Source organism: Centruroides sculpturatus, unplaced genomic scaffold (assembly GCF_000671375.1).
Source record: "Centruroides sculpturatus isolate CEXI.00-Female unplaced genomic scaffold, Cexi_2.0 scaffold353, whole genome shotgun sequence".
NCBI classification, from domain to species: Eukaryota; Metazoa; Arthropoda; class Arachnida; order Scorpiones; family Buthidae; genus Centruroides; species Centruroides sculpturatus.
This window is the reverse complement of record NW_019384573.1, coordinates 449,090-460,203: the sequence shown is the minus strand read 5'-3', so window position 1 is coordinate 460,203 and position 11,114 is coordinate 449,090. Positions and strand designations below refer to the sequence as shown.

Sequence of the window (11,114 nt, the reverse complement as noted above, 5' to 3'; positions counted from 1 at the left end):
TAAGATAAATATTTTTATATTTTATAAAAAAAAAAATTAAATACACTTGATAAACATCAAGACAACTAATTTAACTTTATTTTACAAAAGTAATTTTCCATAAAAAAATTATTTAACCATCGAGAATTTAATTACAATTTATTAATTTATTTTCCAAAAAATTGTTAATAGAATATTTATATGTAATACTCTGTAGTAAGATGGATTAACGTTAAACTTTTATGTTTTATAAAAAGAGGGGGGAGAAATTAAGAGAAAAAAAATATAATAATATAAAAATAGAAGAAGAGAGAGAAATGTAATTTACTCGGTTATTAAGGAAAAATTTTCTATAAAATGTTTAAAACCTTAACGAAGATTTTTAAATTGACGAAAAGTTTATATAGTAAAGTATCTTTCGCTGTTCCATTATCCATTCAGGTTAATGAATACCGTCTGGAGTGTTTCCATAAAGAATGTCATTATTTGTTAAAAATTTATTATACTCGACATAAAGCTCTTTAGCGGTTTCAGAAATGGTTGAATAACACGTTTTCTAGATAGATAATCTGATGATGAGAACCAACAAAGAGAAATCAAAACTGTTCAGGAATGTAAACATCCCTTTCTCTACAAAACACTACTAATTAAAATATTTTAACGGAATATCTACTATTTATTCTTTACTTTTTGAATATTTTACTTTACATTTTACATTTTTCTAATATTATACGTTTATGATACGTATTTAATAATATCTGTCACGTTTCTTTCTTATTTCACATTTGGTATGATGAGGCTATCAACTATAATATTTTTTTAAATATAATCTATATATTTTAAATTCTATAATAATATTTTCTCGCCCTTTTCCACTCTACAATAATTTAGTAAAATATTTACTATATTCTTTAACTTTTTGAATATTTTACGTGATACATTATTAGAAAATTATAATATAAAGAAGTAAAATATAACTTTGTAATGTGTATTTTGTCTCATTTATCATTTTTATTCTCGTCTTTATTCTACATTTGATATATGGCACCAGTAGCGTAACAAAGGAGGAACCCAGGAGGCTCTTGGTCACCTTACCTTTGTAAATAAATAAACTAAGAAATATTAAATAGGTACAGGGAAAAAACGATGTGAATGTAAGAAATACATGTACACATATACATACAAAATAAGAGTTCAGTCTTCATCCATAATAGTAGAGAGGTGAATATACTCTCGCACGTTTTAATTCGACCCCCTAATATAGGTTCTACTGTAGTTACGCTACTGAATGACACTATCAAATATCATCTATTTTTTTTTTTACATAAATTAATTACAGTGTTAAGACAGTAGACATTTAACTTAGTTTAAGAGTTTTTTAAATAATAATAACTTTATTTTTAAAAAGAACTTGATTAAATTAAATTAAAATTGATAATAATTACAACTTAGTTTATTACGTGAAAAGTACACGTAAGTTAAATTTAACAGCTATCGTGATCAAAATCACAATAAATTAGTCTCCGAGTTATAAACCAAATATAGAATTTCCTAAGTTATAGAGTTACACGCCAATATAACTTTCGATGTGTACGGTTACACATGTACATGATTTGATTAATTAAACTATTATTGGATCATAGTCAAGTGTTTCGAACACTGATCGCATTTTCTCAAATTCTAATTTACACAACATAAAATTAATCTCACTTAAGAGAAATTATGTATAATTTTATCATATTTCTGTACTAAAAAAATGATAATTATATTCAAATATTTATACATTATTACAGTTTAAATTGAATTAAAAGTTATATACTTTTACTGTTTGTTCTAGTTATAATGTATATTAAATTTAATTTAATTTGTTATGTTGCCAAAGGATTATACGTAATTAATGTGTGTAAAAAAAAAGGTAAAGAGTGTCAAGGTCTGTGAAGTTATAAATTTAATTTTAATAAGTTATTCAGATCATTTTTTAGATAATTTTATTGAAAAATTAAACCTTCTTTGTATGCTATAATTTATTCTTGTGGGTATACTGCATGGTTTAAATGTAATTACAGTCTATTCTTCTGATAAATTATATATGTATACACTTTATTTTTTGATTATGATTAATTTTGTAAGGATTTTTGCCAGTTTACTANAACTCAATGATTGAGTGAGAACCATGAAGCAAAAGATCTCTTAACTCAGTTTTATAACATAAATTTGTGTGACCTGGATATTTATAAAATGGGCTCAATAAAGTTTTAAAGAGAAAGATAACAGAAGTGGATAGAAACTACTACTACTACTTTACTTACTTTTTTCTAAAGTAATGATCTCATTTTAGTCTATTTTTGGAACGTAATATAATTTTGAAAGCCTTTCCTTCCCCTCTTTTTTAACTGATAAATATTATAATTTATTATATAATAAACACTATCTCACTATACAATAATTATAACTAAATCCATTAAAAATTAATTTAAAAATACTTAAAAGTTTTTGTAGTAATTTAAATTCTTTTATGTTAAAAAGTTTTTAAAATATAAAACGAAAAAATATGAAAAATTACTGTATTATATACATAGAAAGAAATTCCATTAATGTTACTTTTTTTTTTAATTTAGAAAAGTAAGAAAATGATTTTTACTATCGAACTATTATATATAAAATAATAAAAGAAAACAGGGTATTAATATTAAAAATGATTGATTATTTCATGTTATTTACCAAATTTTTGACATTTAATGGGTTACATGTAGTTGTAGGGGATTCCATGCTTCTACTGAACATTAAGCTATCATTTTATAAGCAAAGAAAATTCCAAAAGATTGGATAAAATGTGACAACTGTGAAAAATGATAGCAAGAAAATGTACTTTATATGTAAGGACCTGGTTTATTTTTGGTATACTGATGTTGGTTTGATGGAAATTATTAAAATATTTCATTTCTTTTATTTATTTTAAATGTTTTATATTAGTTTGCATCAAATTTGTGGGTATTATTTCTACATCTTATTATTATTTATTTATTTAAAGATTTTTTAATATAAAACATCTTTGAAAGAACAGATAGATATGTAAAGAGTAAGTATTTCCTATTTTCTACCTCCTAGAAATTAATTTTAACTCTAAAAATTATCATTAACTTCCTTATATATTGATTTTTATATATAACAACAAAATTTAAGATTTACAGTATTATAACAAAGTAAAAGGAGGTTATTTTTAAAAATAAAACAGTTAAAAAGGCACATTTATGTTTTAAAATAATTTTTAAAAACGTTGCTCCGCCTTTATATGACTATTGGATGATAGTAAATTTAAAATTTACTTAATATCCAATCGCGTTGCGTCGATTACACCTCTAACCAATCAACATTTAGTAATTTTTAAAACGTTATATGTTATACATATTGCAAAGGACGTGTTATGTTAATTTGACAAACTACTACAAAATTCATTTCTAGATATATATATATATCATTAAACGTTTCAATGTTATCAATTGAGATTTAATTATATTTAAAATCTAATCATTAATTGCTCGGTTTGACAATTTAGGGCATAGTCGAAATTTGTCATTTAATATGTTTAAAACATCAAGCGAAAGTTTAAAAGCCGATTATGACAATTCACAATAGAAGGAAGTCAAGCATATATATAAAGCGGATCCTAACATCTGACGACACAGTATATGTATGTATATATACGAGCACACTTGTTTGCTGATAATTCTAGTTTCCCATCGTTAGTAGTAGATTTGCATCCTGAAATTTCCTTTACTAACAATCCTGCGGCATTGCTGCATATACGGAGTATTGTTTAGTTAAATTCTACATAGCGGAAATGTTGATAATTGACTGGGTCTTTGAACCACTTTCTATGAGAACTCGACCACGTAAATATGAGTTAGTGAAATGTAAGATTGAGTGGGTTTAACGACGTTATCATCCAGAATATATCATAATCAACAAAGATAATTGTTCAAGCTGTAGCTCTACTTGTTTAATTTCTGTTCAACTCTAAACCTTCAACAAGAGTCATTTTCGGTTTGAGATGTTATATATATTATATTAAACATTACAAATTTCTAAACTTTAGAGAAAATTAATATAAAATTTAATAATAATCAAAATTTTTAAATGCGGAGAACTTATAGATAAAAGGAAGATGGAGATGAAATATGTATAATGTGTTTTTTTCATTATTCTACTCGTGATTACGTAATTAATGTGTGTAAAAAAAAGGTAAAGAGTGTCAAGGTCTGTGAAGTTATAAATTTAATTTTAATAAGTTATTCAGATCATTTTTTAGATAATTTTATTGAAAAATTAAACCTTCTTTGTATGCTATAATTTATTCTTGTGGGTATACTGCATGGTTTAAATGTAATTACAGTCTATTCTTCTGATAAATTATATATGTATACACTTTATTTTTTGATTATGATTAATTTTGTAAGGATTTTTGCCAGTTTACTATATAATAAATTTTCAGGAAACAGAAAAATTAAGAATAATTTCTTTGTTCGATTATTACATTCAAAGCTAGAATTATATGTTACAGCTTGACCCACAACAAGTTTAACAGGCTCTTCCCCTATACTTAATATTGATGCATGTAAAAAATTTCAGGCCTTAAACTTTAGACTCATAATGCGAGGCCCTAGTTTAAATTACATACAAATGAGGCCTCGCATCATAGTTATGCAATTAATATAGTGATGCTACTAAACTTATTATCACCACTATATTATAAAGATGAATTTTTTAATTAAAAAATTTGCGTATAAACTCTAGAATATTTAACTTAATTCTTTAAAATATGAAATTATTCGAAAATATATTATATATATTAATTCCTGAACTAGATTAATAGGAAATCAAACCATTTGTTAAATCTATTCATCAATGATATTTAATGNGTCGAATGAAATTTTTTTTTTATTATATTTTTCTTTACTTTTTAAGGAATTTAATAGGTGCTTACGTATGTGTGTATACCTTCCATTCTCATGCCTTATATATTAAACATTAAGTTATGAATTTCTTACACTGAATATAGTTATAAACTAGTTTTATTATATAAAAAAAATTCATTTAATATGTTTATTTTTGCTCTTCCTACTAAATTTTTTTTAGGACAGGGTGAATAATATATAATTTCGTGACGTATTTCACGAATGTAGTTATAGATCTCTTGTTATTTTAATTATATTTTTTCCATCCTTCAGGCCATCGTATTGTATATAGGACTATACTAATTAAAAATGAAAACTAATTACATTTTTTTCATCTTTTAGAACGTTCGTGAAGACTTCTACGAGTAATTTTGTAGAAATTATTTATATTATTTTAGGATTGAGCCATTTAAGGGTCTAGGATGAAAGGAAGATAGAGAAGATTATTGAAAAGATTTTTAAACATTTATTTATAATATTTTTAATTAATTTCATCGTAAATATTTAAGCGTGATAAATTAAATATATGCTAATTTAAAATAGAAATAAATATTTTAATGGCTTAAAAATACTTTTAAACAAATTTTTATTACTAGTTTTTATAGTTTAAATATAAAGATTTTATACATTATTAAAAAATTATTTTTTTTACATTTTTTAAAATTACTATTATTTCTTTATATACTATGTATTATTTTCTAGTTTTATTTGTTATAAAATCAATTTTAGCCCCTCTTTATATTGTACTTGTCGGGAGACAAAGAAAAAGAGCGATATAACCGAGTAGTAAAAATTCTGAGCTTATATTAAACAGATTATACATGCTCTATTCTCTATTCTCTCGTCTGCAAGTATTCCTGGTATAAAATAAGCTTAGTTTTTCAATAATTAAAACGAAAAATAAAACTTTATAATGTAAAAAAAATAGGGAAATTTCCCTTATTTAATAAGCGAATAGATAAGGAAATTAATTTAAAATTAAATTTTTAAAAATATTTTATTATAAATAATCTTAAGGTATTAATTTATTTACAATAATTAATTTATTCTTCCTTTTATTTTCAACTCTTAAAAAACATTTAAGCACCGAAACGAAAACAAAAATTAATTTTTTTAAATATATAATTAAGTGCAAATTTACATTTAATTTAAATATATTTTATTTATTTATATACAAAATTAATTTCTTTTTTTTTTAGCAAGAATAAATTGTTAATTAATAACTCAAGAATTTCTGATGATGGATTTGATGTTGTTTAAACAGCAACAAGAAAATTGTTTTAAATAGTAAAAACATGGGAGAAAAAGTCGAGTTTAATTATTAATGTTTATTCAGAATTAGGAACAGGTGGATTTTAAGCCATGTTTGAACTCGTAAAACATTGTACTGGAACTATTATAGAATGTCAAGAGGAGACAAAAATCGATTTTGGAAGAGACGTTTCGTATCTAGAACCTCGGATAACATTAAAAGAGTTCGAGATTTATTCACATAAATAGTTTTATTACGTCAAAAAAAAACATTTAATTTTTACACCAAATTTTTTGAATAAAAAAACATTAAATATCTTCCAGATCTCTCCATAATATCGTAATGAATATATCTAATAAATCTCTATCATGGCCTCAATATAACGAGTAAAAAGGCCCTTCCTCTCTATCAAATAATTAATTTGGCTGCAATTTGAAAAAAAAATTGTAGACCTATAAATTCCCATTGTCATTATCTGTCGAGAACGGTGTTAGTTAGATAAAATTCGAGACCATATATGGAAAACTTAGGGGCAGGAGGCTCCGATTAACTATATACGAACTTCCTTTCTTTACCGGAAGTTCGTATATAACACGTGACTTCCGTTCGAGACCGGAAGTCACGAGCTTTGAATTCAAATTTTTCCCCTTGAACGGATTTACGTAGATGACCGGCATGACTCTGTTGTTATCAGGAAAAGTATGATGTACCGAGGCAAGAGATTACTCATTTGAGATCGAGAAGGTATTTTTAATTTATTTAATTTAAAATTGCAGCCCGGCATTATGACGATGTCAACTACGTCACACTGTAATTTTTGCTCGTTTAAAATGTATATTTGTTGAGTTGTGTAGTTAAAGAGGCCTCAATCTGTACGTAAGGTATACAAATGTCCATTTCTATGTATCCTTTATCGAGGTGGTAACAAATAAAATTAAAGAATTCTAAATTCAAAATTCGAGTTACTACAAGATTAGGTCCTAGCTAGTAGAATGAGGTCCTTATATTTTATGGTACGTATTTAAACGTAAGAAGCGTACAAAAATACAAGTTTAAACGGAAGAAAAATTATTATATTTAAATGAATTTTGAAGGAAGGAAATGAGATTAAGAATACCATCAGCGATACAAAGATCTGAAAGAATTATACTTTCCAATATATGAATGAATGTTTCTTTTTTTTCTTTGTTTGTTTGTTTTCTAACCATTTTAAAACTTATTGAAAAAGTGTACAGATGTATTTGTTGGCTTTATTGCTAAGAGATTCCGCTGAAAGGAACTTCAATTTTGTGGAAATCCACGCCTGAAGCTTTTTTCATTTTGCTATTGTGGAATCACATTGAAACTGTTAAGGCGTTTTATAGTTAGTTTTCGTACAGAAATAACAACCTTTTTTCAACATTTCTTCCCCTAAAAATGAATTTTTTTTCTTCCTTTCTTCAGAAAATGATTTTTTATTCTTCAAAGAAATTATACAGCATCACAAGATTCTAAAATTAATATTAAAAAATTGAATTTTTATTTCTTTTTTTACTCATACAAAACTAACGACAGAATAGAGAAGTTTACTTACTTTATATATATTTATATACTGTTTATTTAGCAATTTAAATAAATGGCGAATTTAAAAAATGTAAAAAAAGAATTGCTATCTTCAATATATTTAAATTTTCTTACTTTAATCAATATACAAGTATGGGTACTATCAACAGCTCTTTCCATTTACTTTTAAGCTTTAAAATTTAATTTTATAGAAAACATATTTTAGTTTTTAATAGAGTTAAAATTAAATTGAAAAAATTAAATGTTCATTTCTTATTTTTATTTATTTATTTTACTTTATAAATATGAATTCTTCAAAACTTTCCATTAACTTCGATGATATCAATTTTATTCCAATTTATCTCTCTTAAACAAAATATATTTTTAATATTTTTATTTTTTACATCTTTTTTAAACTAAAGATAGTTTCAATATATTTTATAAATAAAAATGAAAACGTTTTGGGAGAAGATAAACCCAAAAATTGCATTTATATAGTCGGAAATAGAGGAAACATGTAGTCTGTTTGTTGATGAGTTATCAAAGAAAAAAGAAGGAAAAAAAAGTATTGTTGCAGAGAAATGAGACAAAACATAAATGTAAATAAAAGAAGATAAGACAATGTGGGAATTGAACTGTCCTCATTTTGTTAGAAGATTCGTAGATTACGAGTAAGAAACACGGCATATGGTACTACTTCCCATCTGGAATCTCTAGAAATTGGGTTTTCTCGGTCAGACTACACAAGTAGCTATTAACGAAACGTGCTATCCACCTGTCATCTTTCTCAGCAATTTAGGTCTTCTCTGAATTAAGGCTAATACGTTACTTCAACTTTCTTCGTTTCCTATAAGTTATTCGGTTGCAGTTTGATTTTAGTGATGTTATACAGATCGCCTGTTTGCCTTAAGTATTTTCTTTAAGATAAATTCTACTTTTCTTTGTAAATTACCCTTTAACAATGTGATCAAATGGAAGAAATCCGAATATAATGCGCACTTTCGTGTAGCTGTTAAGGATAATAGGATTTATATTCTGAGTAATTCTGATTAAAATATGCATACTGCTTTTGAATTATTTTTTTAAATTTATAAACTTAAATCACTTTTAATTATGTAAACTAAGTTTTATTGTTAAATATACGTTAGATAACCTTATATATTTCTTTCCAGCTGATATTATCGTAGGAAAGATCTGTTTTATAAGTTTTTAAAATATATTAAAAATTATTATTTATTGTAAAAACAAAGTTTCTATAAAATCATTCGCAGTGTGTGTATATATATATATATAACGATTTTATTTTCCCGTATCAAACTCACCCTTATCACTTTAAGCATAATGAAATAGAAATTCCCTACAGGATATAAAAATCCCTAAGGGATTTCATCGCTTCCAACATATTAACTAATTCAGATAAGCTTCCTATAATGCAATTATGTATCTAACCAACTGTATACACATTTAAAGATGGACAATTCGAGATTGGAAGTTCATTCTCTTCCTTATAGCAATGTGTAAAGGCGTGTTGATACATCATCGGATGAAACATTGTTCAGCATTGCGTGTGATGCTAGTTGTTTATGTTGAATAAAACTTTTGTAATCGCTAAGAAGCTTACAAAAGGAACTCAATGATTGAGTGAGAACCATGAAGCAAAAGATCTCTTAACTCAGTTTTATAACATAAATTTGTGTGACCTGGATATTTATAAAATGGGCTCAATAAAGTTTTAAAGAGAAAGATAACAGAAGTGGATAGAAACTACTACTACTACTTTACTTACTTTTTTCTAAAGTAATGATCTCATTTTAGTCTATTTTTGGAACGTAATATAATTTTGAAAGCCTTTCCTTCCCCTCTTTTTTAACTGATAAATATTATAATTTATTATATAATAAACACTATCTCACTATACAATAATTATAACTAAATCCATTAAAAATTAATTTAAAAATACTTAAAAGTTTTTGTAGTAATTTAAATTCTTTTATGTTAAAAAGTTTTTAAAATATAAAACGAAAAAATATGAAAAATTACTGTATTATATACATAGAAAGAAATTCCATTAATGTTACTTTTTTTTTTAATTTAGAAAAGTAAGAAAATGATTTTTACTATCGAACTATTATATATAAAATAATAAAAGAAAACAGGGTATTAATATTAAAAATGATTGATTATTTCATGTTATTTACCAAATTTTTGACATTTAATGGGTTACATGTAGTTGTAGGGGATTCCATGCTTCTACTGAACATTAAGCTATCATTTTATAAGCAAAGAAAATTCCAAAAGATTGGATAAAATGTGACAACTGTGAAAAATGATAGCAAGAAAATGTACTTTATATGTAAGGACCTGGTTTATTTTTGGTATACTGATGTTGGTTTGATGGAAATTATTAAAATATTTCATTTCTTTTATTTATTTTAAATGTTTTATATTAGTTTGCATCAAATTTGTGGGTATTATTTCTACATCTTATTATTATTTATTTATTTAAAGATTTTTTAATATAAAACATCTTTGAAAGAACAGATAGATATGTAAAGAGTAAGTATTTCCTATTTTCTACCTCCTAGAAATTAATTTTAACTCTAAAAATTATCATTAACTTCCTTATATATTGATTTTTATATATAACAACAAAATTTAAGATTTACAGTATTATAACAAAGTAAAAGGAGGTTATTTTTAAAAATAAAACAGTTAAAAAGGCACATTTATGTTTTAAAATAATTTTTAAAAACGTTGCTCCGCCTTTATATGACTATTGGATGATAGTAAATTTAAAATTTACTTAATATCCAATCGCGTTGCGTCGATTACACCTCTAACCAATCAACATTTAGTAATTTTTAAAACGTTATATGTTATACATATTGCAAAGGACGTGTTATGTTAATTTGAATGTTTTTATTTTTTTCGTAATTTTTCCTTTTTAAATAAATTTTGCCAAATTTTGAAACTAAATATATATATACATATATATATTTTATAAAGTTTATATAATATAAAACTAATTATACATATTTTAAAAGAATCGTTATCTGTGCATATTTTAAATACATTAATATTGAGTAAAATTTTCGCTTTAAAACACATTAATTTAATCTTTAACATTAGTTTTAAAACAGATTTAAAACTTTTAGTTTAATGTATATAAGAATAAAACTTCTCCAAGTTGAAAGCTAGAGAAAAATGAAGTTTTAATGGTCAAAAACATGCTTTTTAGTTATAAAAATATTCTTATTTTGTCAACAATTAAGGAAATATTTACTTAATTCAAACAATTTTAGCTTTATTTACGAAATTATTACAAAACGTAAAAATCGCGAAAACTATTTTCGTAGACGGAGTAACATCTTTTATATTGCAAAAAT

General features: G+C 24.5%; 1 protein-coding gene across 1 annotated transcript in view; it reads right to left on the bottom strand.

Moving 5' to 3' along the window:
• The window catches only part of LOC111624251 (titin-like), a 126,416-nt gene that overhangs the window by 60,399 nt on the left and 54,903 nt on the right, over positions 1-11,114 (bottom strand). The window lies entirely within an intron of this gene.